We start from the raw sequence: 24,754 nt of genomic DNA, 5'->3' as shown, positions 1-24,754 counted from the left end.
TCACATCTTCGTTGTTGTCTTCGATGATAATCGCATCTTCTGCTTCTATTCATTTTGCACTTAACAGAACGACACTCGACGACTGCTGAATACGTTTTAACGCGGAGACAGATTCACAAATTCGAGCAGTCGAACGTTGGCGCTGATGCGTTGCATTCTTTCCTTAATAATTAGGGAAGATGTTTCGCTCTTTTATGGGAAATTTTCCACGAGGGCACAACAGCTACCGAACGTCGGCGCTTTTGCACCTATAAAAAGACCCCCCGAGTTCACTGCCCCGTGGGTGAGAGGAGGGGGAAGACTAAGTCTTACCCTCACCTGCTCCCCCACATGACCGTCATCCTCCTTTCATGGAGGATGACGGAGAGAGAGGTTTCTTCCACCTCTTTCTGCCTACCGCCCTGGGGAGGATGGAGCACAACTCTCCCCCACTCAGGGTGTGACCATCATCGACCCCCAGGTCCCCACAAAGGGGGCAACTGGGTGCCGATCTGCATCCCGCTCTGGAGTAGCCCGGTGTACCACAACGGTAACACTTGTCACCGCGGTCTACTCCAGAGCAGCAGAAGGTTCTCAGGTGCCCGATGGCCAGGCACCTGAAGCATCTCAGGGGCGATCTTTAGGATCTTAGATCCCACCACCCTTTTTCCTCTCCTTTCCACCCTTTGTGCTCCCGGTTTTATCTGGCCGAGCTTCTCCCTTTCCCTTTTCTGACTTTCTCTTTTTCACCACACCTCATTCCTTCTCCTGTCCCTTTCTCTCCTTAAGCTCCTTTCCTTCTCTCTCCATTGAAACCCTAGTAGAATCCTCACATCCTGAATGACTCGGACTCTCATAGAGAGCCCGAGCCACCTCTTCTCTAATGAGAGTGCGTAAAGCACTCAAGTCAGGGAAGGGTGTGGGCGGGGGTGTAACTTGCACCCCCGTATCCACACCTCTCTCTGGAGTGTGAGGAGCTTCCAGACATGTTCGTCGCAGCGTCGGCCAAAAATTTCTATCCTTTTCCCACGACATCCTAATCATAAAATGTTCATAAAAATAAGAAACATTATTCTAATGGATTCTAGAGCACCCATTTATATATTCGAGCAACCGAACGTTGGCGCAGTTGAATTCTTCCTTAAAAAAAATAATAAGGAAGATGTCTCGCTCCCGTTTTATGGGAGATTTTCCGCGAGGGTGCAAAGCTGCCGAACGTCGGCGCGTAAATCGTAATGATAAAATGGTCATAAAAATTAGAAAAAAGAAAATTTTATGGCCTCTAAAGTACTCCGGAAAATGATCATAAAAATTGGAAAAAGAAACATCTGTTTTCGAATGTAAGTAGGACCCCTTTCCCCTTCCTGTAACGTCAGACCCCTCGCGCCACCGAGATCCCCTCCCCCACCCCGCACTTCCCTCAAGCTCCTGAGTTAGAACTCCCCCTATATCACTACTCGCGCACTGCGTCTCCGCTTTGGCCCGGTCTTTATTCACCGGGCCGCGGACTTCCGACGGACGTTCAGTCGGGTACTTAGTAACGGAGGGGGGGGGGGTGTCTCGTTGCACTATTTAGCAAATGACTTTATCATAAATGCATAATACATAAAATATTTTTTTGTACATAAAATATAAAACAAGTTTGTGGATGCCATTTTTAATAGTTACAACAATTTAGAGAGAATTTTACTCATTAAGAAACTTAATTAACTTTATTTAATTTTTCACGTTTATACCATTCAATAAGAGTTATACATATATGTTAGGTTTTCGTAAGATGTTATATGAAAAATCAATTTCCGAAATTGAAGTTTATTCTTAATTTTTATAATTTTACCATTGATTATATTGTTTTGATTTAAAAATATTATTATTTATTAGCAGCTTTAAATAATTTTTTTTTACATTTATAAAAGTAAAAAATTAGAGGTATATTCTATAGACAGTTTATAACATTGCATATACATACGTCATATTATTTTTTTATTTACGATAGTTCATACATATATTAAGATTTCATCATGTCTTTCAAGCAATCGTATAGCTACAAATTTGATATATTTATAAAGGTTAGAGAGAGAGAGAGAGAGAGAGAGAGAGAGAGTCATAATTTAAGAGATCATTATAATTTAATACAATTATATCGTTACACTCTTACGTTAATATGTCTCTGACGTTTCAACGCGTCGGCAGCGGCAGATATTCGTGGTTTATCATTCTTCTTTTTACGAATTAAAGCGAGAATTTTTCTTTTTTCTCTATTTTGACGAAGCGCGTACTTCTTTGATTTGCTGCTCGTCCATCGCAACAGTCTTCTTCTGTGTTCTTGCTCATATTCAGATATATGTTTCCAGTTATGACTAACCATCGCAACATGTTGGAGAGATCTCGAGTCTAGCATCGCCATTATGATACACGATATTTCGAGAGGTAATTCTGTTATGAAATCTTTTTTACTTTCGTCGTACAAGCCGAAAGTAAAATCGTAACACAACAGATTCACCAGCAATTTTCCCAAAGTCTCCATTTTTTTCTATTAGGTAACGTTTCATGGCTAATACTAGCTTTATATAAACTTTAAAAATGGTTTTTTACTTTCGAGTAAGATTTCTGGCATGTAGCCATCTAGCGGTGCAAGCGCGTATTAATCAGGTGAGTGTTCTAATATTAATTGTGCAAGTATTATTAATATACTTACAGATAGATAAGTAAATACTTCGTACTTCCTTTTTTGGTTTTGGAAGGTGGTTTTACAAAAACTTTACAGTTATAGTAGTGTCGCACGACAATATATAAGTTTTATATAACAATATCTCTTACTTTCATTAATCTTTATCTTGTAATTTGATATGATAGTTAACTTTCTGTAATAATTACACTAGAATTAAATTATTTCTAAGTCTTTAACTTTAAACTTATATTATTTCTTTTCTAAGTATATTTTCTTTGCTTTTTTTCTCTTTCCTTGCTCTTACAATTGTAATCTATTATTTGAAACTCCTCGTCCGTTGTGCTGTCGAAGAGGTAGCTAAGTATACCCTTAGTTTTCTACAAAATCTTTCGTTCTTTTAAAATTACTAAGCCACTTATTTACATTCATTTATGTACATCCTTGAGATTCATCAATGCATTACTCTGTTTCTTTCCTAAATTCCGATTTTCTGTTCTTTGCGAATACCTGCGTGTTTTTGCAGAATCAGTATTTCACATACTGATACAAAAATACGCATATAGGTAATACTCTCAAAATCCTGATTTTTTTCTCTCCTTTTCTTTTCTTTCAAATAATATAGCGATTTATTAAAATCTCAATATCCTCTTCCCTTTCCATTCTCTATTATAGAATATCAAGATAATTAATAAAGAATTGCTCGAAGAATATATAAAATTATCAATATAAACAAATAAATTTAATGGCTCGAGCTTGGTGAATATTATTTTTTTTATATTTAATTATTATTCAGATGCATGTTTTAGTTATCCCATATATTTCAAACACTTAATTTTAATTTAACGTACATGCGAGCGGTGAATAGACTTCTGACCATTATCAGTATACACTTTTACATTTAGTCACTTCTACGTTTTGATATTACTTTAATTTTTTCTTATTGTATTAATTATACCATTATAATGTCCAGTCAGAACCTAAGATTTAACGTTAGAATTTCTTCCGCATTTTTCTGACTGATGATTTTCGAATTTTTATAACACCCGTGTTTAAAATTAAATAAGAGCTAGAGAATAACCCATCCCTAAAAGCATATTCTTTGTATGTTATCACAAAGAAACACGCAGGCATAGACCGACGCGAGCGCTAAAGTAGTTCCGGCCGGCGTAGGAATACATAAGTTAATATAAGGAAGCGACGCTATCACGCAGCAGGCAGTATCAAACGGGATATCTCCCTGTGAAGTTTGTCAAAGTAAAGTTCGTAGTGACGCGTAATTATAACGTTCTTTTGTTCATCTCGGTTTCTTAATTACGGTATAAGGTCCGATAACAGTTTAAGGGACATAAGAGTCCCAGTCCACATACAGTACCTTACAGAATCAAACAGAAAAAGAACATTATCCATAAGGGATTATCGGCGGCCGCCATAAAGGCAAACATTATAAGGACCCCACACCCGTATTATCATCCCAGAGCGTATTAGGCATCTATAACCGACTCTTACTATGTAAAGTATTAATAATATTTATATTAACCATAATTGTGAGATCTACAGGAGATCGGTGAGTTTCTTATGTACTTATCATTTAATTGATTATCCGTAGCATAATTTATATGATGCAAATTATTATGATATTAGTATATTATATGCATTTTTCAAGGGCTTAATTTCTAAAGTGATTAACATATATGATATATTACATTATCTATTTTTTTTTTGATTATAATTCTTTTCATTTAAAGTTTATTTCTCAAGTAATTTCTGGCCTTATTTATATTATTTTATAACAATAGCGGTTGCAATACGTAGTACTTTGAACAAAAGCACAGATAAATTACACGATTGATTTGTATTTTGCAATCTATCGTTCAATCGTTAATGACGTCATTACAACAGGGTGATCCACAAGTATAATATTAAATATTAATTAGTTATTATAGTTTAAGATTATTCTTTTGAGTTCTATGCATTTGGTGTAGTTCTCAGATTAGTTATTATAGTTTAAAATTATTCTTTTGAGTTCTATGCATTTGGTGTAGTTTTCAGATTATTAATTAGTTATTATAGTTTAAGATTATTCTTTTGAGTTCTATGCATTTGGTATAGTTCTCAAATTATTAATCAGTTATTATAGTTTAAGATTATTCTTTTGAGTTCTATGCATTGGGTAAAGTTCTCAGATTTTGATATATGTATGTATTGTTTCTTTATATATTTCTCTGTTTATATGTCTTGTATTTTTATATGTATATGTTTATATTGATTTATATTGTGTTTTTATGTTATACGTTAATCGCACCATTTCTGCGATTCTATTTATGTTATATATATATTATGTACATTTTCTTGCTACTATAATTATTTCTGTTCGACAACATTTATTTGTTTGTAAGCATACGTTTCAAGTAATACTTTTGTGTACAATCGTTTATACTGGTTTATTTGATTACTTATTATTGGGATAAATATTTACTTGATTCAAAGTTCTTATATCTTTCTTTAAATTAAAGATACAGTCCAATAATTGTTACAACTATTTCTCTTATTCCTTTTTGTCCATATTTTATTGTCGTATGCTATTGTCGTGATATTTCTTATGTTGTCATTTTATTAGTGTTGTTTTATATTTTTCAGTCGTTGTCGTTAAATACTTTGTAGTTATTATTGAATCGATTAACTAAGTATTCGATTATACCTTATATCCAAAGCCAGCACCTTCGAAACCTTTTTATACAACCCGTGATAATAATTACAAATACAACCACCAGTAGTAGTACTTACAATATATGTATTCGTCTTTATGTTACCGCAGATAATAATGTTAAGTTCTGTATGTTTGACTTTCTTTATTTTCTTAAATTTTTTATGATAAATTATAATGTTTAATTTTAATAATTTATTTAATTAATTAACCTCATTCCTATGTCCTTAATTCGAAATCGCACAACGTCCCATCTTGTGTAACAGAGATTTAATTCCCGTACCGAACAAGGTCCAACGAACGAACGGCCTAGTAAAAGAAAGCTTGAAAATCTGTGCCAAGTTAAGGACTCTGTATAGTTCGTTCTAGTCGAAAGAAGCGTTCATAAGAAGCGCGTTTCGACACGAGTAATTCGTGTCCTTTCATTGACTCATCCTTTTTCGAGTCTAGACGTAACAATATATAATATATACAGAGTTGGGAAGTAACGTCGTTACCGTTACAGTTGATTTTTTCGGTAACTGTAATGGTAACGGCGTTACAAATTTTGTTTGTAATGGAAAAAGTAACTTTGTTACATTTTTCGATAACGAGTAACAAAATTAAGAGTTACTTTTATCGTTACTTTCCAGACAGCACATATCTTTAAAAAAATGCTTAAAAGACAACTTAAAGACGTCTTATTATCTTTTAAATATCTTTAAGATGTCTTTTGACCTTTCTGTGCAGTCTAGGATTTTTTTCAACTTTATATTTGAATATACTATACTTTTTTCGAATATAATTTTTAAATAAAGAAACAGATATTTTTCGTTTTATATGCGCGCATTTTATATGGTACATGTAACATATACTATAGATACATGTACACATATGCGTGAAATGGAACTTAAGATTGATAAGAGTATTGAAACGCAGTATCACATACTTACAGTATCAGAAACTATTGGCATCTCTTTCTAGTATCTGTCTACTTTGTAAAAAATCATTTAAGTAGACAGATAATTCAATAATTAGTCAAGAATTCGGGATTTCCGCTTCCGGTGCATTGAGTAGTGACACGTGGAGAGAAAGAGGCTATGAAAAGTGAGGTGAACGGGTGGATAAAGTGAAAGAGGAGGTCTGAGAGTGTGTGAGGGCAATTGAAGGAGAGCGAGAGTGACGAACGTGTGTGGAGAGAGTGGAAAGAGGGAAATATAGGGAGGAAAGAGGGACAGAGAGGTTGAGGGAAAAAGTGACAGTCAGGGCATAGAAAGTAAAGATATTAAGAAGGGCAAGTAGACAGGATTTAGGCATAGAGGAAGAAGCATAGAGAAAGGCAAGTGGATAGCAAATGGATAAGGAGCAAATAAGGCATAGACGTAGAGGGCGTAATTGAAAAGAGAGAAATTTAGAATGGCAGAGAGATTAGAGAAGAGCACGAGGTTTGGGAAGAAGAGAAGAGGAAGTGAAGGGAATATGGAAGAATGGATAAAGAGGAAAAGAGAGGACTGGGAGGGAAACGAAAAGGGTATATTTTTAAAAAGTAGGAAGATGGTTAGATCACCAGATAGAAAAAAGAAGAGAGGATGAGAGGAGATGATGAGGAAATGGAGGGTTGAGATGGAGGGGGTGATGAAAGAGGGAATGAAGGGGTGGATTGAGGAGTTGAGAAAAGAATTTAGAAAGATGGAAGAGAGGTGGAAGGAGGAAAGGGAGGAATTGAAGAATTGTATTAAGGGATTAGACAGGAGGGTGATGGAACTGGAGGGAGAAAGGGGAAAGAGGAGATAGAGGAAAGGGAAGAAAGGAGGGAGGGGACATAGAGAGAAGGATAAAAGAGAATGGAAAGAAGAATGGAGATGGAGGATAGAGAGAAAAGAAGGAGGAATATAATAATAAGAGGAGTAGAAGTTAAAGAAGGAAAAAGAAAAGAGGTGGTAGAGAGGATAATAAGAGATATAGGGGCAGAGGCGAGGGTTAAAGAGGTGAAAAGGCTAGGGGGAGACAGGGAGAAAGGCAGGGAAATGGTGTTAATGAGGTTGCAGGATAAGGAGCAGAGAAGGGAGATATAAAGGAAGAAGAGTGGGCTGAGGGAGGAGAGAAGGAGAGAATATTAGATGATTGGACATGGAAGGAAAGGAGGATGAGGTGGAAATTGGAGGAGATTGCGAGAAAAGAGGAGAATGCGGGGAAGAGGATAAGATTGGGATATGGGAGGATAATGATAGAAGACAGGTGGTGGAGATGGGAAGAGAAGAAGGAAAGGTTGGTAGATGAGGAGGGGAAGAGCAGAAGGGAGGATCAATTAGAGGGAAAATTAGGGTGCAGGGTAGATAAGGAGGGGAACGGGAGAGGGAAGGAAGGGGAGAGGAGGGAGAAGGGAAAGGGAGAGAAAGAGAGGAGGGGGGATGGAGAGCGGTGTTTTAGAATGTGGTTGGATTGAGAAAGAAAGGCGAGGATTTCTGGAGAGGTTTGAGAGTATGGGATGTAGTAGTGTCATCAGAAACATGGGTAGACGAGAAGGGCTGGGAGAGGGTGAAAAGGAAATTGCCAAGAGAGTTAAAATGAGAGATACAAGTAGCAAAGAAGGAGGAGAAAAGAGGAAGACCAAAGGGGGGTATGTTGATGGGTATAAGGAGAGAGTGCCTAGAGAAAGGATATAAGATAGAGGGGGGAACGGAAGGTATGATGGTGGGCAGGTTGAGGTGGGGGGAACAGAAATGGAGGGTGATAGGAGTGGGGGAGGGCGTGGGGAAGATGACAGGGGAATTGGAAAAGTGGACAAGAAAGGAAGAGGAGGGAGTGAAAACACTAATAGAGGGGGATTTCTGCGAGGACAGCAGAGGAGGGAGGAAGAGTGGACGGAGGAGGGGAGGAGGAGAGGGGAAGGCGATCGAAAGATAAGAAGAGAAATAGGAAAGGCAGACAGTTGATAGAGTTTCTGGAAGAATGGGGAATGGGAACACTTAACGGGATGGTGAGAGGGGATGAGAGAGGGGAGTTTACATTTACCGGGGGAAAGGGGGATACAGTAATTGATTACGTGATAGGGGACGGGGAGGAAAAAGTGAGGAAATTAAAAGTGGGGGATAAGATAGATTCTGACCATCATCTTTCAGAAGTATGGATAAGAGGAGAAGAAAGACGAAAGGAAGGGAAAAAGAAAGAGAGAGGAGCGGGAAGGGGATATGGGATGAAGAGGGAAGGAACAGGTTTAGAGAAGCGTTGGAAAGGTCGGGGGAGTTAGAATAGGAAGAAAGGAGAGAAGGATGGGAGAAATAAAAGGGAGAATAAAAGAGGCGATAAGAGAAACGGAGGAAGGAAGAAGAAGAAAGAAGAGAAAGCAGAAAGGATGGTGGGATGAGGAATGTAAGAAGAAGAAAAATGAGATGAGGAAAGAGTTGAGGGAGTGGCGTAGGGAAGGGGGAGAGGGAGAGAGATACAGGAGTAAGAAGAGGGAGTATAATGAGTTGTGTAAGAGGAAAAAGAGGGAAGAGAATGAAAGATGGGAGAAGAAGGCAAGAAAGGTTAAGAAAAAAGAGGAGGTGTAAGAGCTAGTGAATATGGAGAGGAAGAGAGGAAGAGAGGAAAGAGGAGAGTGAATAAGGAGATTGGGATGGAGGAATGGAGGGAGTATTATGAAATTGCAAGGAGGGGTAGAGAGTAAAGTGATCAGGGGGTACTGGGCTAGGAGGGAGGGGGAGGGGGATGAGGAAAAGATTGGAATAGAAGAGATTAGGGGGGTGATAAAGAGAATAAAAAATGGAAAAGCGGCAGGGATAGATGGGGTACCAGGGGAAGTGTGGAAGTACGGGGGACGAGAATTAGAGAGGTGGGCATGGAGATTCTGTAATAAGATGTGGGGAGGGGAGGGATGGCCAGAGGGATGGAGAGAGGAGGTAGTGATACCAATTGTAAAGGAGGGGGAGGGAGAGAGGGTGGGGGACTACAGGGGAGTAACCTTGATGCCAATACTATATAAAGTCTATGCGACAGTGTTGACGGAAAGGTTAAGGGAAGAGGTAGAGGAGAAGGGGATAGTGCCGCCAAATCAGACGGGGTTTAGGAAGGGGATGGGAACGATGGACAATGTGTATGTGGTAAATTATTTGATAGGAAGGCAACTGGAAGGAAGGAAGGGAGGAATGGTGGCATTATTTGTAGATTTAAAGGCGGCGTTAGATTCAGTGGATAGGGAGGTTTTGTTGGAGTCGATGAGAGGACGAGGGGTGAGAGAGGGACTGGCAAGGAGAATAGAGGAGATAATAGGGGAGACAAAGAGCAGAATAAGAGTGGGACAGGAGATGGGGGAGAGTTTTTGGACTGGGAAGGGGGTAAGACAGGGATGCCCTCTGAGTGCAATGCTGTTTAACATCTTGATTGCGGACTTGGAGGAAGAAATGGAGAAAGTTAAATGGGGAGGAGTGATGCTAGGAGGGAAGAGGGTGTACACATTAGCATATGTGGACGATTTGGTGTTGATTGCGGAGGAGGAGGAAGGGATGAGAAGTATGATGGATAGGCTGGAAAGATACATGGATAGAAAGGGGCTGGAGGTGAACATAGGGAAGACGAAAGTTATGAGATTTAGGAGAGGGAGGGGAGGAAGAATGACAAAGATAAGCTGGAGATGGAGGAGGTAAAAGAGTACAAATATTTAGGGTACACACTACAGAAAAACGGTGGTCAGGAGGCACAGGTGAGGGATAGAATTAGGAGGGCGGCTGCGTTAATGGGACAGATATGGGGAATAGGAAAGAGAAGGTTTGGAGGAGATTGAAGAAAGAGGTTATAGCTTTTCGATAGGTTGATCTGGGCAGTGCTAGGGTATGGGGCGGAGATATGGGGATGGAAAGAGAAGGAGGGAATGGAGAGGATAGAAGAGAGATATCTAAGATGGGTTCTGGGAGTAGATGTCAGGATGCCGGGTTATATGGTGAGAGAAGAATTACAGAGGGAGAAATTAAGGGTGAGAGCGAGAAGAAGAGTATGGGGTTTTGAGAAGAGGTTGAGGGAGGGAAAGGAAGGGGAGTTGGCAAGGAGATGCATGGAGGAGATGAGGGATAGGAGTAAGACAGGGGAAGTGAGCTCGAAATGAGAAGAGGAAAGAGAGGGTTTTTTCAAGGATAGAGAGATAAGAGTGGAAGAAATGGTGGAGAGAGAGGAGAGAGGAGAGGATTGGTATAAGGGAATAGAGGATAGGGATAGAGAGGAACAGAGGAAGGAAAGAAGGGGAAAGATGGAGGAGGCGAAATTCAATAGATAGTACAAGGAGGTGAAGGGGGAAGGGATACCGAGGTATCTGAAAAAGGGATGGGGAGAGCAGATGGAGAAAGGTGGCGAAGTTTAGATTGGGGAGCGAGATGAGGGAGAGTAAATACTGGGAAGAAGAGGAGAAAAGACGGTGCAGAATATACGGAGGGGAGACGGAGACATGGGAGCATGTGTGGGAGGGATGCAGGGAGTGGAAGATGGGAAGGGGAAGTTGGATAACGTGAGATAGGTTTTAGGAGAGGAAAGAGAGGGAGAGGGATGGATGAGCGAAGGATGATTGAAAGGGAGAGGGGTATAGAGGAGGATGATGAAATGAAAAAGAATGAAAGAGAAGGAGAGAGTGAGAATGAATGGTAGAGGAGGAGAGAGAGTGGTTCGAGGGGTTGAGAATAGTCAAAAAGAAAGATGAAAGAAACAAGCAAGAGGAAGCGGAAGTCCGGTGGGGGGAGATGTGTGTGTGTGTGTATAAGGGGGGTGCGAGCATAGAGGAGCCAAGGGGGTTGCCCACGGTCGCAGACTCCCAGGAGATAGGTTAAGTTAGTGGTTAGGTTAAGCTAGTTTTTAAGAATAATTGTAAGAGTTGAAATCCCTAAGGGGAATCAAATAAATATTCTATTCTATTCTATTCTAGTCAAGAATTCGATGTTATGAAAATTATCGCATCGTGATATAATTTTAAAATAAAAAATTGAAGAGACATAAAGAAATCGATTTTAACTATATTTACAAATCTATTGAAAGTAAACTAGCAATAAAAAAATTATTTTATTTAGATTTACAGAATCTAAATATGTTAAGAAAACTTGTTTACACTTTTTTCAAAAGTTTCTCTTATTTAAAATAATTTATTATTATTAAAATTATTACACATTTTATATCAATATCAATATCACTACTACTCAAAAAATTACATCATTTTGATTACTTTACTGTAAAATAATGTTCAAAAATTTTTAGTGCTTAGTGTAAAAATTTGATCTTTATTAAGAAAATTTTAATGTAAAGTTTGTCCCGGAAAACTGTCTCACTAATCTGAGGTAAATGCTAGTGATTAGCTATTTTAGACTATATTGAATATCTAGGTAGATATGTTATTATTACTAGCTAGATTTTCGACATATTTTTTACTTTAAATGTTTAGTTAGTGACTACCTAGTTATTTGGAGTTAACTGTGACATTGTATTCAGCTATAAAAATTATATGGTTATTAAATTGTTATTGGCTGGTTATCACTAGTTTTGAATAAAAAAAAACAATATTAGTTTCTCGTAATATGAATCTAATTTCTATCTACACATTGTCTAATTATTTTGAGCTATAAATGGCGTTAAATTATATAAAATTTATCTTGTTGTCATCTCATATTTGGCTAACAAAAAGCTGTAATGAAACATATATACATATTAGGGTTGGGGAAGTTAATTTTTTTTTAACTAAGTTAAGTTGAAAGTTAATTAGCAATAAATTAAATAAGTTAACATTTAAAGTTAAAAACAAAAACTAACTTAGTTAAAAGTTAAGTTAAAAAGTTAAAAGTTAACGTTAATTATATAAAACTACATTTTTTGCATAATTAATCTTTTAATTGATATTTTAGTTTAGGCTATAATAAAAAAATATATAAAAAAGTAGAAAATATATTTTTCTTTCTTATAAACTATAAAAGATTATCTTTTTTATTATTTTTTATTTTTCTTTATTATTAATTATAAGAAGTACAAGAGTCTACTGATAATGAATATGTAAATAATGATAATGAAGAAAATGTGGGAGAACATAATGAAGTTTATGAGTCTATCGAGTCTACTGATAATGACGATGATGATAATAAAATCATTGAAAATGATCACAACAGTGATTGCAACGATGATGAAGAAAATATAGACAATAATGATACTAAAGAAAATTATGATATTGAAGAACTCCATGACATAATTGAAAATGAAAATAAAGTTCCTGAAATTGCTGAACTACGTTCTTAGGCAGTAACATGTAATATTTCACTAAAACATATAGATATGTTATTAAATATTCTACGAAAAAGACTTTTACTTCAACTACCAAATAATGGAAAAACATTTTTGGAGACTACTAAAGCATCATACAATATACGACCTATGTAGGCGGCAGATATACTATTGGAGAGTTTGTTTACATAGGACTTGAACAACATCTTATTAAGAATTGCATTAATGTCGACATTCATTCATCCAATATTATACATTTGCAAGCAAATGTTGATGGTGCATCTCCATATGACTGTGGTAGTAAACAATTGTGGCCAATTTTGTGCAAAGTTATTTTTAAACCAGATATATATATCAACCATTTATTGTCGCTCTATATAACGGAAACTCAACACCTCGTGATATTAAGGAATTCATGAATGATTTCATTGAAAAAATAAATATTCTGTACCGAGATGGAATTAATATTATGAATTAACATTTTTCAATAGTAGTGTGTTATAGGGAGTTCTAACACAGGTGCTCGAGGGGGGTGCGAGGGCGGGGAGGAGAACCGCAGGCGCGGGGGGGATGACGTCACGCAGGTCCGAGGCGCGATTTGTAGACGAGGGGTATGCGGAGAGAGGGAGAGGTTCGTGACACAGCTGTAGGTCCGCAACGCGGTTTGTAGACGAGGGGTACGCGAAGAGGGGGAGAAGTCCGCGACACAGCCGCAGATCCGCGACGTGGTTTGTAGACGAGGGGTACGCGGAGAGGGGAAGAGGTCCGCGGCGCGGTTTGTAGACGAGGGGTTTGCGGAGAGGGAAGAGAGGTTCACGGTGTAACCGATGGGTCCGCGAGTAAGGAGATGGATAGAGAGAGAAGGGTCGATAGACGTTCGCAACGCGGTAGAGAGAGACGGCGCGTTAGGCGTTCGCAACGCGGTAGACGGAGACGCGTGGTATAGGATAGGATAAGGAGAGCGCTATGTGCATTGTACATAGCGTAGGACAATGAGAGCATGATGTGGTGGGAAAAGGAGGAGAGCACAATAGAATGTAATTAATGTGAGAGAGAAAGAAGGAAGGTGCGAAGAAAGGATAACGGGAGCGCGATAAGACGGAGGCTAAGGCGTACGCGAGAACGCAGATTAAATTTTTTATATATTATTATATATATATTAAATATTATCTAATTAAATCTAATTATATCTTATTATATATGTATTAAATATTATCTAATTAATCCTAAGAGGAGGAAAAAGGATGGGATAGATAAAGAAGGCGCAAAACACAATACACATATTTATCATAAACATAATTTTTATTCAGAAAAGTGTGTATGTGTGTACATATAAAGTGTGTGTGTGTGTGTGTTTTTTTAAAAATGAAAATATAAAATATAAAATATAAAGAACTAAACCTAACGAAATATATAAATATAAAATATAAAAAGATATAAAAAATCTAAGATCTACAATATAAAAGATGAAATTATAAAATATAAAATATAAAAATATTTAAAAAAAACTAAAAATCGGTGGAAGAGAGACGGAGGGGCAACTCGCGACGGCTGCTTCTGTAACAGAAAAGAAAATGAACATTTTTATTAGTATTTTAAAAGAAATATTTAAAATTTGAGCATACTTACAATAGGGCTGCTCTCCGAACAGCCTGCGGAGACAGAAAATGTCTACGTACATTTTTGGGTAGACCTCGTCTAACATTCGGGAGCGGGGGCCATCGCCCCACAAATTCTCCCATTCCGCGCACTCCTTTTTGTAGGCTCGCATCCAGCGCACCTCTTCCATATGCGCTACGCTTATATATCCAGGCACATGATAAGCACCTATTTCGAAAATCTATAAGAAAACATATAAATATATTATAAATATATTATAAATAAAAAAAGCGTATAAAAATAATAATAAAAACTACTTACATTTTCAAACAGGACCTCCAGTAGCGCCTAGAATAGGGCGCGGGCCAAATTTCGCGCTCTTTGAAGTGCGCGGCGGCGATGGTACCGGCGATGGTCGATCTATTCCGGAAGCCGTAGGAGGCGGTATCCCGTCTCAAACATCGCTTGCATGAATGCGAGTACTTTCGACATTTTTTTTTACTATAGATAATTAACTCCACTCACTCGTCAACAGTCAGATACTTTATGCCAGCTCCAGCGAGAGCTAGGTAACGTCTCGGTGAAAAAATGAGTAGGGGATGAGCATGACATAAGAGTTAGTACGAATGCTTACTCTTCACAGCTGATAAAAAAATTAAAAGCTGACGCGAACTGTCGCTCAACACAGCATTCATACAGATAATTCTAATTGAATAACATAAAAAATATAAAATATACAATATAAAATAAATAATATAAAAAATAAAAAAAATTAAAATAAGGGGAGGGAGAGAGAGCGCACCGCAGCGGCTTCTGAAAAAAAACATTATTAACATCTTTATAATTTTATAAAAATTATAAATACATACACAAATCATGCAGAACTTCTTTGTTTACCACATGCGTGTATTAATGGTGTGAGAGGCAAGTCGCTTTCTTCTCTTTTCTAAAATGTCTATCCTTCTTTCTCTTTTCATCTGTAGCAGCTTTTCTCTTCGGAGATGCTTCATTTCCGTGACAACAGGATCCTCAAATTGTAAAAGTTCTACTTCAGTATCCTCATTGATCACATCACATAAAAAGTCTATATCATCACGAATCTCGAAAAACAGTTTTAACGATCTCGTATGAGTCTTTGGCAAACCAATTTCACGATTTCGCAAAAACTGCACCACAGAAGTCACAGAGCCACCGAGGGCGTCGGAGCGTTCTCTCCACTGCATCTTATCGCGACACTTACACAATAATAGTTTTATTTTTCATGCATTAGTCTTCTTTCATATAAAACGGACAAAAATTGCACGGTATTAATTGATACAGCGGTCTCAGACATCCACCGCATTCATGTAAATTATGGATCTGTTGATAAACTTCACTTTGATGTGTGCGCACCACATCACTCCCAATCTGTGACCTCTCCGGCAATCGCATGAAACACGATATACAGTGTTTAACGGAAATCCCAGGTTTATAATAAAAAGATATAATGCACAGTCGTTTCATTTCATTGTATGTACGAACTTGTACATCATCTAACGTATGAATAATAGGTTCCACAACATCACTGAAATCACTAGAATTACCGTCAAGAACACTATCGTGTAAGGATTCTACATCCGAATCAGAATGCTCGGATGAAAAGTCCATCGAATCGGACGACTCGGCAAATTCGAACGAATCGGACGAATCGGATGAATCGGATGAAATGTTCATCAAGAGTGAATCAGGCGACTCGGAAGAATCGGACGACTCGAACGAATCGGATGAAATGTCCATCAAGTCATCCATAAGCACAAAGTTTTTTTTTTATCAGATATAACAAAAAAAAATGTCACAAGGATGACCGTAAACTCGCGTTTTCTTTCAAATTCGCTTTATCAGATGCGACAAGATTGTCACAAGGATGGTCGCAAACTCTTTTATGGTACACGCTCCTCCCAAATATATATATTTTAATCTCACATCTCTCATCTCCGTCTAACTCGAGTATCACGTCTCATCTCCCTCTAACTCGAGTATCACGTCTCATCTACATCAGCATTTTCAACATCTTTGGCAGAATGAATGTAGATACAACTATATACATTATACATTTTATAAAAAATAGGTGAAGAAAGAAATAATAAAAATCAGTAATAAAAACGGTAATTTATTTATTGCAAACATCATAGAGTAAATTATTTGCAGTACATGTTAACAATTCACAATCTACGAGTGATTTGCCGTGAAACGCATCACTCTCACGTATCACTTTTACCGCATCGTAAACGTTAGTGATAATGTTGCGTTGCAAAACGCTAACAAATTGTTTAAACTTTTCATTTACAATATATGTATTCTGACACAGCCAGAAATGCATATGATCGATACAGTGTTCAAAATCGAATAAATGCACCAATGTTTGCGGATGCATATACAAAGAATTATTAGATAATGTTAATTTAACAATCTTGGAATCAGTTAATGTAATCATTTGGATAGATAGATCGCAGATCCATAATAGCTCACTTTCAGTCGATTGTACATGTCGTTCAATATCGGCACGTTTCTGCATCAATGAGTGCCAGGTAACGATAGGCAATATTATTTGATTGCCTCGGTTATCACCAACAAGTAATTCTACATATGACATAGCTCCGACGCTTATTCCAATCTCCAAGTATTTGTATGATGTTGGGGTTAGAGCATACTTTCTTCCGAAGATACGACCCGCGCGACGAGACTCGGATGAAATGCTACAAAATTTTAGAAAAATGTTATTAAAAAATAATATTAATATATGTATAAATATTAAAAATATTATTTAAAACTAATATAAATAATAAAAATATTATTTAAAAAAAAATAAAACTAACTCTTTCTTTGGCAGAGTGTCCGTAATCGGGACGTAATAATTCATGTTGCTTTCTTTGGCGGAGACCACAAACGATTAACACGATACTAAATTATTTTAAGTATTAAAACACAATTTAGCACTACACACTGCAATGTGGAGGGGGTTATTGTTCACAATTTAGCACTACAAATTGTAATGTGGAGGGAGTGATTGTTGATACAGCAAGCTTTTTTCTCCAAGCGCCTATATACAGCTGCTAATTAATAATTACATCCCCAAAGATTTTAGCTGAATACGCTTAAAATTTTCCATGCGCCGAGGTGCGACAACATTTTCTGATGAAATCACACCTGAATATTCTAAATATATGTGACAAATTATCAAAAAGTAACTCGCAGCTGCATGTAATTTGAAACTACAAATTATCCATGCGCTAACGAATCTTACTAAAATGTTTAAAGTGTGCGTGACAAATCGCGAAATGCAACTATATGTAATTTGAAGCCGCGGATCTTCCGAACGCCGATATACGGCTGCTAATATGCAAAATATGACAAATCTTTGAGATGACGTCACCCATAGGTGACAATCCAATGAGATATGACAAATCCGCAGCTGCATGTAACTTGAAACTGCAAAACTTTCGAGCGCCAATGTGCAGCTGCTAATATTTGAAATACAGCAAAAAAAAATTTTTCGACATAACGTCATCGTTAGATGACAAATCGCGACATGCGTGATAGAAACGTCTATGAATCGCGATATAAAATCGCTGCAAAGAGGTGCACCTCCATTATTTTCGAGTCGTGCATCTTGTTGTCGGTCTGAAAAACATGGCGGAGCAAATTGTGTGGGAGCAATCCACCCGGATAAATTCAGTGGAGAGTACATTGCGTGGGAGGCTCAATGTAACAAATGTATCGAGTCGTTGGAAGAACAAAGTCGAATTAAACGACCACGATTATCGATCGGAAATTGACAATCGCTGATTGCTCGAATCGCGCGACTCGAAAGATTGAAAAATGTGTTGCGCAGGCGTTTCGTACACGCGGGTGCAGGATGCAGTTCACGAGAAAATGGATTGATTTGGCGAGAGATCGATACGGCATTCGAAGGTCGTATCATGACTGGTGCGGTTATAAATTATAATCACATCGAACCTCGTCAATTTTTGGAAGATGCGAGTGACATTGTGCTCGAGCATGTGCGAGACGTTATGCAAAAACACAACAGTGTGAAAGTGAATACAGTGTTTAACGGCGAGTTTGTGGCGGGCGATAAGCGCGCCAATAAATCAATCGATACGAGAAACTTTGAACTCTTTCGTACATCCGATTTACGCGAGTGGTATGAACGGCGAGTCGTCGAGCCCATCCTTGCATCGCTCGAAGAATTTCAGGAACGCGATAGTGGATGGGCATTATCTATACTAAATTTGACAGTAAATATAAATAAATATAATCTTATGCGCGCCGGATGTTGCGTGCAATTACCGCGAAAGATAATAATGAAACGAGCAGTGGTTAACGTGCAATCTCAAGACAATGCATGTTTTGCGTGGGCGGTGGTGGCTGCTCTGTATCCAGTTGAAAGACACACAGACCGACAATCGTCGTACCGGCATTATACAACAGTACTGAATCTCCAAGATATTGAGTTTCCAGTCACTCTTAATCAAATTAAAAAATTGAAATTTATAATGACATTTCAATCAATGTGTATACCATCGAGAATGAAAACATTATCCCGTTACGTCTTACGGAGCAAAAGAAGGACAAGCACGTCAACTTGCTCTACGTGTAAAATGCGCGAGATATCAGACATTTCACGTGGATCAAGAATTTATCCAGGCTCGTGAATTCGCAACTCAGCAAACACAATGGTCAAAAATATATCTGCGATCGGTATGTATATTTAATAAAACTGTCTAAAAATATTTAAAACAGGGATATAAAAATTTTAACTTTTATTTTACAGATGCATGCACCATTTTCACTCGGACGAGAAACTACAGTCGCATACAGTAGACTGTGTAAAGATGAACGACTGCGCTATCCGGTTACCGAGCGATAAGGACTGGCGGCTCGCATTCGCCAACTACAATAGGAAGGAGCGACTACCTTTCGTCGTGTATGCCGATCTGGAGTGCGTTTTGGTGAAAAAGGAAGAAGAAAATTTTTATCAACATCACCAAGTATTTAGTATCGCTTATTATGTACATTGCTCGTACGATAATTCGTTATCGAAGCCAATTGCTTTGCGTGGTTCGCTGACGAACTTAAAAATTTGGCGCTACGTGTAGAAAATATTTTAACAACCAATGTCCCCATGTTAAATTTAACGCAAGATGAATGGAAAGAATTTCGAAGCGCGACTCAGTGCCATATATGTGAGAAACCATTCGTGGAAGATGATGATACGCGCGTACGCGATCATTGTCATTTGACCGGACGGTACAGATGTCCCGCGCATTCAAATTGCAATCTAAATTAGAAAGAATCTTTTTGCATTCTAATAGTATTTCACAATTTATCCGGTTATGATTCTCACTTTATAATCGAGGAAATAGCCACAGCGTTCGAAGGGGGAATCGATTTACTTCCGATAACAAAAGAAAAATATATTTCATTTACAAAATATGTTAAGGGTACGAAAGACAAATCGGGAAATCACATTAAATTACGTTTCATAGATTCATATAAATTTCTCACAACAAGTCTCGACAAATTGGCATCTTTTCTGAGCAAGGATAAACTCAAAATTTTACAAATGGAATTTAAAAATTTATACGCCGAGGATTTCAATTTACTGACAAGAAAATGTGTCTTCCCGTACGAGTACATTGACTGCGTAGATAAATTGCATGATGCGTGTCTATCTTTGCGAGAATCATTTTACAGCTCCTTGACAGGTAACGCAGTATCCGAGAGCAATTACACGCACGCTGAGATTGTGTGGAAGCGATTCTCAATTCGAACGCTAGGCGAATATAGCGATCTGTATTTAAAAATCGTCTGTGACGTCTTGTTACTAGCTGACATTTTTGAAAATTTCCGCGAGAGTTGTATCAAGAGTTATGGGCTCGACCCTGCGTATTACTATACTCTTCCCGACTACATGTGGGACGCCATGTTAAAGCATACGAAAATTATATTTGAATTACTCACAGACATTGACATGGTTATGTTTATCGAACGAGGTATACGCGGTGATCTGAGTCAATGTTCCAACAGGTACGCGCGTGCTAATAACAAGTACATGCAGTCGTATGACTCATCGAAACCATCAACGTACTTGATGTATTTCGATGTTAATAATTTATACAAATGGGCAATGTGTCAACCATTACCCTATGCCGATTTTCAGTGGGTCGATAATGTTTCCAATTTTGATGTATCATCGATCGCGCTCGATTCGTCTACAGGCTACATCCTCGAAGTCGACCTTGAGTATTCGCAACATCTTCACGATTCGCACACTGACCTACCGTTTTGTCCGACACGCGACAAACCACCTGGCAAGCGCGAGGACAAGCTTCTCGCAACCTTATACGATAAGAAGCGTTACGTGATACACTACTGCAACCTGCAGCAATGTTCCCGTCACGGTCTTCGTGTTGCAAAAATTCATCGTATATTACAATTCACTCAATCTCCGTGGCTCCGTACTTATATAGAACTCAACACAAAATTTAGAACACTGGCGAAAAATGAATTTGAAAAAAATTTGTACAAACTAATGAATAATGCCGTGTTTGGCAAAACGATGGAAAATGTGCGCAATCGCGTAGATGTTAAACTTTTAACAAAATGGTACGAAAGGTACGGCGCAGAGGCATTGATTGCAAAACCAAATTTTCATAGCAGGAGCGTTTTTTCGGAAAATCTAATCGCTGTGGAATTACGTAAACTCGAGGTGAAATTCTACAAACCAATTTACGTGGGTATGTGTATTCTTATGATATATTCAAGACATATTTGTACGAATTTCACCACGATTATATGGTACCAATGTATCGGGAAAGATGCAAAGTTATGTACACTGACACGGATAGTCTTATATATCACATTGAGTGCGACGATGTGTACGAGAATATGAAACGCGATATCAGCAGATTTGATACGAGCGACTATGCGATAGATAATGCATATGGTATACCGTTCGTGAATAAAAAGGTACCGGGTCTAATGAAGGATGAAAACAACGGTACCATAATGACTGAATTTGTCGGGCTTAGAGCAAAAATGTATGCGTTGCGCGTGGATGGTAAGAAGGATACGAAAAAGGTAAAAGGCGTCAAGAGTAACGTTGTCGCAAGAACGATAATGTTTGACGATTACACGCGGTGTTTGAACGAAGAGATTGAAATGACGCGTAGTCAATCGTGTATAAGATCAAAATTGCACAAGTTATACACCATTCGCGAAACAAAAATTGCTCTAGTCCGTACGACGACAAGCGGTATGTCGTACCTACAACTACTGATACGTTACCGTGGGGACATTATAAAATACCGTTGTAAATAATTGTATTTATTTATTGTAAATAACTGTATTTATTTATTGTAAATATAAATTATATATATATATATATATATATATATATATATATATATATTCATTCATGTAAATTTATGTATATCTTTATTATGTTATATGTTTATAATAAATTATTTTTATGTATCCAAGAGTTGTTTTTATCAAGTCGATTTATCAAGTCCCAGCCATTTCACAAAAACTTCATCTCCTTTTTTACGTATCACCTTTTTCACGAGATACACGTCGGGGTTAGCAACGTTATGTAGCTCGTATACGTAAAATCCTCCGGCTACTGGATTTCCGCGCGAATCTTTTAATATATATGTCGCGGGATTAGTATTCTGTATTTTGACAATTTTAAACACTTCGGCCGACCAATTTGGTGTGTAACCTTTATCAAAAATAGTCTTGAATTTACTCACACGTATCGAATCACCTACTTTGAATCTCGCTGGAGCAGCAATTTTTACATTGTTGTATACTGTATTTAAAAGTCTATCAGCGATTGTAGGACATCGATAGGTCTCATATTGATAGTGAGATGTTTTCGCGCGTTATATTCTGCAACGAGTTGGGATAAAGCGTCGATCCACTTGTAATTACCATTTAGCGTAAACAATTTCCACATATTGTTCTTTAAAGTGCGGTTGAATCGTTCCACGATCGAGGCTTTCATGATGGAATACGTTGAATAATGATTAATGTTATGTTTCTTCATGAGTTTTTGCACATTTGCATTATAAAATTCCTTTCCTCTGTTTGTTTGAAAATTTTTCGAATCGGATATACCAAAAAATATTATTAACGTAAACATTATTTGTATAGAATGCAGTGTGACCGCTGGTGCATATAGCAATAGCAAGCGCGTACACACGATACATGAATTTTCTCCGAGCGTACCACCGAGATATAAGATATCGGAAACGCCCACGCAAATCATTTATCTACCGATCGCATTACTGATTTAACGATATGTGTTGTGGATCAGGAGGGTCGATTGCTCGATTTTCGAGGAGAGGAAATTACCGTACGATTGCACGTTTACGACGACGTCAAAAATAGTATGCTCATGTTGAATGAAACGGAGCACGCGAGAGACAATATCTTTACGAGGGACAATACTTTTGCGAGGAGGCGAGCGGTGTCTGGTGACAACAATCAGGTGTCTGGTTACGCTAAAAAGAAGCTCAGCGCGTTAAATCGTGAATTTTTAAAGTCTATGGGATTTGTCGTACAAAATAATTGAAAGAATGATTGACATTTTGAACATTGGAAGCGAACGATCTTTGACGACCGTATAGTAAAGATTGAAACTCATACGTACAATCCATACGCAAATACAACACTTGGATATAGCGATGAGATACGGATACCTATACAGCATCAGGATTTGTACACGTTGCCGTGCGAAAGCTTCCTTTACGTCGAAGGAAAATTGACGATAAGAAAAAAGGATGAACTAATGCTATTGGGAAATAATTGTGTTGCGTTCATGTTTGATGAACTTCGATATAAACTCAACGGTGTGGAAATTGATCGCAACAGAAACGTTGGAATAACTTGCACGATTAAAAACTACATTTCGCTTACACACGAGAGAAGTAAAATCTTGCACAATGCTGCTTGGAATATAGTTGCAAATAATGGTGGCGAAGGTTACTTCAATTTTTGCGCGCCGCTCAACATGTTGCTTGGATTTTGCGAGGATTATAAGCGCGTTGTGATTAACGCTCGCATGAATTGATTCTAATACGTTCACGCAACGACAACAATTGTCTGTTTGGAGCTCAGGCTGCTGAAGCTGAGATTGAATTGCACAAAATACAATGGCGTATGCCTCACGTAATATTGAACGAAATTAGTAAACTGTCCTTGCTACGAGCGTTGGAGAGCGGTAGATACTTGAACATGAGTTTTCGCTCTATATGGAATCTATACGAATTTCCTTTGCTACACAGTACGACCAAGCATTCGTGGACTGTGAAAACTGCCTCTCAGCTGGAGAAACCGCGATACGTAATCTTTGCACTACAGACTGATAGAAAAAATGTCGCGTCGAAAGATATTACCAAATTCGACGACTGCAAATTGACAAACGTTAAACTCTATCTAAATTCTGATTTTTATCCGTATGATGATTTAAATTTGGATTTTGATAAAAAGAGATACGCTATCCTATTCGACATGTATGCGCGTTTTCGTAAATCTTATTACGGATGCAATAATGATAATGTATTATTTACCATGGCAAAATTTCTAGAGTGCGATCTTTTCACGATCATTGACTGCTCGCGACAAAACGAGTCTGTCAAAAATGCTACCGTGGACGTAAGAATAGAATTTGAATGTAAGCTAGACGTACCCGCAAATACTACCGCATATTGCCTCATCTTGCACGATCGCATTGTCGAATATAACCCGTTGACAAATGTTGTCCGTAAAATTACATGAATCAGAAATAATCCCCTCCAATGTTCTAACATTATAACATTATAACATTATAAAACTAGCGATACTCGATGATCGACATTAGTCGTCCGTCGTAGTTTTCGCCAATATCATTTCATTATGGTTGTGCCAACGTTTGTAGATCTGCAAGGATTTATTGTTGGAGGAAAGTTTATCGTGAAAGAAATTGCGATTCTGACAAAGGGCTCTGTCCTCTCTCATTATATTTTTACGAGTCTTACACCATTCTATTTGCTCACGAGATCTGAGAAATCTCAAGTTGCATGGTTGATTGGAAAACATCACAATCTGCAATGGGAAGATGGAAACATTCCGTACTACAGGGCCAAACGTTTAATCACTGACGCCGTGACGTTGAAAGATGCATCTTCTCGAGTGTATGTCAAAGGACAAAAACGAGAATGGTTGGCAAATTTACTGAAAAACGATAAGAGAATCGGTCTTATTATCGAGACATTAGATAACGACTATGATGACGTTCCTGCTTTAGATAAATTAAATGCTACTCTGCGTTGCGATAAGCATGTACGAAATTGTGCTTTACAAATGTATTTAAATTATTCAATTGGTGGTCGAATTATCATCATAAAGATTTGATCAATCCATATTTATAATAAACTATTGTTACAATACATGTGTGTTATTATTATTATCTTTTTTTATCCTCTTCTTGTAGCATGTATTATATTACAGTACGTAATGCATTTTTCTATTAGTCTGCATTTCAGCAAACA

General features: G+C 37.8%; 1 pseudogene; it reads left to right on the top strand.

Annotated features, from left to right (window-relative positions):
* The first annotated feature begins 17,764 nt into the window (after nt 1–17,764).
* On the top strand, nt 17,765–18,816 carry LOC140663533 (uncharacterized; annotated as a pseudogene).
* The last annotated feature ends 5,938 nt before the right edge of the window (nt 18,817–24,754 follow it).

This window comes from Anoplolepis gracilipes, chromosome 3 (genome assembly GCF_047496725.1).
Source record: "Anoplolepis gracilipes chromosome 3, ASM4749672v1, whole genome shotgun sequence".
NCBI lineage: Eukaryota > Metazoa > Arthropoda > Insecta > Hymenoptera > Formicidae > Anoplolepis > Anoplolepis gracilipes.
The sequence above is the reverse complement of the archived record's forward strand: the minus strand, read 5'-3'. Positions and strand labels throughout refer to the sequence as shown.